This window comes from Octopus bimaculoides, chromosome 16, assembly GCF_001194135.2.
Source record: "Octopus bimaculoides isolate UCB-OBI-ISO-001 chromosome 16, ASM119413v2, whole genome shotgun sequence".
Taxonomy (NCBI): Eukaryota; Metazoa; Mollusca; class Cephalopoda; order Octopoda; family Octopodidae; genus Octopus; species Octopus bimaculoides.
Window position 1 is genome coordinate 54,306,434 of NC_068996.1, and position 5,273 is coordinate 54,311,706.

The window sequence follows — 5,273 nt, forward strand, 5'->3', positions numbered from 1 at the left end:
ATATATATATATATATATATATACATATTATATATATGTATGTATGTATGTATGTCTCTCTTTCAATCAAATAGTTTTCCCGCTTAGCATCTTTTCTCCATTTTTATCTTTTTTTTCCTTTCTTGTTGAAACTCATTAAGTGTATATGTCTGTGCGTCTGAGTGTGCGCATGGGAGATGGGGTTCGTGTGTGTTTGTGTGTCTGTGTGTCTGTGTATGTGCGCTCGTGGGTGTGTGTGTGGTTGTATAGTAATAAATTGTTTGGTTTTGGGGACCGAAATGCAACGTACTGAATGCATTCCTTCTTTAGAAAAATGTAGTTTTTCAGAAATCTGTGGTGTTGAACCGGATGATTTTCTCATGTCAGCCATGGTTTGAGGTAGCTATAATTAGTCATTCGTCAAACTCGTGAGACTGAAATGCACCCACGCACACACACACACACACACACACACACACACACACACACACACACTACACATACGTACACTCGTACATGTACATACACATATGCACACATGTATACATACTAGCACATACACACACTCTGCATTAGATATACATATACATAAATACAAACGTATATATTTAAACATAAGTTATACATATGCAGATACATACGTACGTACATACATACATAAATACATACATACATACATACATACATACATACATACATACATACATACATACATACATACTCCCTTACATACATGCGTTCAAACGAAGACATCACACGTGTGATTTGCAACTGCCCGAAAATGTCACGAAACTATTACCTACCATTTGGAAAAAACACTGTGCTGGAATAAATGTAGAGTATCCCCCTGTTAATAAATATGTACACAAGGAATAGTGGTCGAACATTCTCATCAAACATCTGTCAAGTTTAAGCATAATAGGCCGGATATTGTGGGATAGACAAGAAAAAGCATGTACCGTCATAAAGGTCAGTGGTCCTGCTGATGTGAATATCGCTTTAAAAATCAAAGAGAAAAAAGATAATTATTGATAACTGCTCCGAAACCTCAGACTTTTATATTCAGATTAAAAATTTACATTTAGTCTAACAATAATAAGGGTACTTAGCTTTCTGAGTAAAATCCTCACTAAGTCTGGATAAGCTTACATTTTCAAAAGAAACAACCAACTAACACGCACAGTACAAATACTGTCTGTAGGTGGAACAGTAAAAATATGCAAGACTTTTCTCAAGTATAAAACATTGTTTTTATTATCTACAATCGAACGATAGAGCTTTGTATCAAGTACATACATACATACATACATACATACATACACGATCAAGAAGGCATATTTCAGGGTGATTGCTTGTCGGTGTTGCTTTGTCTTCCAATTAAATCTACTATGATACCTGCTCACAAAATATAATGACCAGAGAAATAGATCCAGAAGCATCCCACATCTTTACTTTGTCAAAGACCTGAAACTTTATGGGCCAAATAACGACCACATGAAAACAATTGGACCTTATAACCCAACTATCTACAGACATTAGCATGAAACTTGGAAAAGTTGTGCCTTCCTCTGGAAACCTAAGAATGAATGGCTTGACAATACAACCTCTACAGTCAGGTGACAATTAGAGGTATCTTGGACGAGATGAGGATCTCAGATATAATGGACCCATCATTAAGGAGAGGACTAGGAATGAATACCTCAAGAAAGGCGATCGGAACTCTCAGTTTACAAGTATATCGCCCACATCACCCTTGCAATTTATATCCTTACGGCCATATTTAGCCTTCTAAACTACTTACTATAAGAACTCATAAGCTGTTCGGTTACAGGACACTTCAACATCAAAGGAGATGCAGACAGGCGGGACTGTGTGGTAAGAAGCTTGCTCCCCAACCACATGGTTCCGTGTTCAGTCCCACTGCGTGGCACCTTGGGCAAGTGTCTTCTACTAGAGCCTCGGGCCGACCAAAGCCTTGATGAGTGGACTTGGTAGACGAAACTGAAAGAAGCCCGTCGTATAAATGTATATATGTATATATATGCATGTGTGTCTTTGTGTCGGTGTTTGTCCCCCACACTATCCCTTGTCAACCGATGTTGGTGTGTTTACGTGCCCGTAACTAGCGTTTCGGCAAAAGAAAACGATAGAATAAGCACTAGGCTTCTAAAGAATAAGTCCTGGGATCGATTTCATCAACTAAAAAACCATTTAAGGCGGTGCTCAAGCATGGCAGCAGTCAAATGATTGAAATAAGTAAAAGAATTAAAAAATAAAAGAATATACACATACACATATACACACATACACATACACACACACACATATATATATATATAATGACAGACATACAAATATATATGTATACGTATCTATACACACACACACATGTATATATACATTTATACATATATATACAAACATTCGTGCTTGCACACACTTACATACATACAGACATAGATAGATAGATAGATAGATAGATAGATAGATAGATAGATAGATAGATAGATAGATAGATAGATAGATAGATAGATAGATGCATGCATGCATGCATGCATAGGTAGGTAGGTAGGTAGGTAGGTAGGTAGGTAGGTAGGTAGGTAGGTAGGTAGGTAGGTAGGTAAGTAGATAAATAGATATATAGGGTAATACGATCCGAAAGATCCTGGTTTAGGAAGCAAACAAATACACAAGTAGTATAGATGACAATAGGTGGACAATATCTATTGAAATCAATGGAAATTTCGATAAACTGACAGTCATCATACAAATCGCGGTTTAGCAACTAAATTTGCTAGATATGCGAATGAAAATGAAGGAAATTAAGGAATAGAAAAAGTGAATAAAGATTATATACGTCCCCGTAACATAGCGGTTCGGCAAAAGTACTTGATAGAATAACTACCAGGCTTAAAATTTTAAAAATAAGTACTGGGGTCGTTTCATTCGACTTAAAAATTCTTCAAGGCGGTGCCCTAGCATGGCCGCAGCCTAACGACTGAAACAAGTACAAAAGAAAAAGGCACGTCAGTGTATATAAGGGAACATCGTATACAGCATGGTATGCGATACATCACAGAAGATGAATGTAATATGACTGCAGCGAAAATAGAATATTCCTAAATAGAGATGTAAATAAATATACTATTCAAGTGGAAGGGGGAAGATATAGCGATATGATGTAGTCGGTGATTGGCGAGGTTAAAGATGCAGAGGTAAATAGTTTTAGGATAGAGCTAGCTTTCTCTCTAGACATAGTATGATAATGATATTTAATATATATTAAAAGCAACTTCTTGAAACTTAAATTAGAAAGTATAATATTTATAAATATGTTATATATCTTTTTTTTATATTATAACATTTCATTCATTTTAAAATTATAGTCACATCATTTTAAAATATCTTAAATTCTGAATTTTTTCACTTTTGAAATAGCTTAATTAAATTGAGAATTTAATGTGACTTAAAAAAATGTTGAGGCACCGCGAGAATTCTGAAATATTCCTAGAATAAAATATATTATTCAAATGAAGGTTAATTTCCATAATTTGTAACGTAAAGTATTTTATTAAATCTAATTCCACCCTTTCCTCACCCCTTCTATCTCGCTCCTCCCTTGTATCTCTCCCTCTCTCTCTTCTTTGTTTCCCCCGCCCCACTCTCCTTATAAAATGTGCTGATTCTCAGATTCCCTGGATTTCGGTATTGTCATTATACAGCTGAACCTTGAAGTAAAGGAAAGCAAACATACTGCTCTCTCGTTACCATTGGGATTGCATATGACACAGTATTTGATATTTTTATACAGAATCCACTTAATCCTGCAAAGGACACCACTGCAAATTGTAAATGCCATTCTTTATATATAAATACTTTCCAACATGGTGAAAATTAGAGAAAAGAATTGCTACATGGCAAAATTATTTCTTTTCACAACGGTAGCGATCAACCTGGTCATTACATAATAGCATGAAAATAAGGTACAAGTAAAACATTTTGAAAATACCACCACATTGTCTCCACTCATATTCAAGCAAGATTGATTTTTAATGATCTTCAAGAAACAGCCAACTTCAGTAAGAATGAGCTATAAGCCAACACCATGGATAACTGGGAGCGGAAACATAACTTAGCTGAGACAACACTCGGACAGGATATCTTTCTAAATTCCGATAAAAATAGATTGAAAGGCATTCAAAATTCCTTAAGAGATTAAACACTAAGAAATTCATTAACACAAACCAAAGAAGCATGATAACCTTCTAGTAAATATTATTATTATTATTATTATTATTATTATTATTATTATTATATTTTTGCTCGTATCCGACTGTTTTTTGGCCACTCTTGAATATACTTTTCATTTTCTTTCAAACATCTTAAAACTAGTAAGACAATATAACAAAATGCACTACCTACTTTAAATATCAAATTTGGAGTATGGATGAAAATTTTCATTTAAAATATCAGTTCTACTTTATTATTTTAAATATATTTTTGATAAACAGCTATTTATCACGAAGGATTTTAAGTATTTAACTGTTTATATGACTAATAAATAAATATTCCCATTAAATATCTTCTATTAAAATAATGTGAGAAAACTTTAAATGCATTTCCTCGTTATTTTAAATCATATCAATCTTCATCTCTTCAGAAAATAAAAGATCTTCCTCAGCTCTTTCTGGTATTCAGAAGCCACAGAATAGTTTAATTCGTACTCTATGTATGGCGGGAGCTGTCTTTAAGAATAATATTGGTGTCAAATTCTGGTACAAAGCCAACAATTTTGGAGGAAGGGCTATGTTGATTGCAACAACTCCAGTGATCAATTGGTATTTATTTTATCGGCCTCGAAAAGTTGAAAGGCGAAGTCAACCTCGGCGGAATTTGAACTCAGAGTGTAAAGACGGGCGAAATGCCGCTGAGCATTTTGCCCGGCGTGCTAACGATTCTGTCAGCTCGCCATCTTGAAATTTTGAAAACAACATTGAATGAACATAAAACAGTACTTTGGTTTATATCGTGAGAGATTGTCAATAACTTTCTAAAAACTGAGCTCACATCAGCTTCTCGTACTGTTATCGGTGCGAAAAGTTTGACTATTGTTCAAAAAGACCGTTAATTACTTTTAAAAGGAACACACATGTATATAGATAGATAGATAGATAGATAGATAGATAGATAGATAGATAGATAGATAGATAGAAAGATAGATAGATATAGATATAGATATAAATATATATGCATATATATATATATATACATATATATATATGTATATATATATA

The 5,273-nt window shown here is 34.1% G+C and overlaps 1 protein-coding gene across 4 annotated transcripts in view; it reads left to right on the forward strand.

Annotated features, from left to right (window-relative positions):
- Positions 1 to 5,273, forward strand: part of LOC106884153 (potassium voltage-gated channel subfamily H member 1) — a 430,860-nt gene that overhangs the window by 249,468 nt on the left and 176,119 nt on the right. The window lies entirely within an intron of this gene.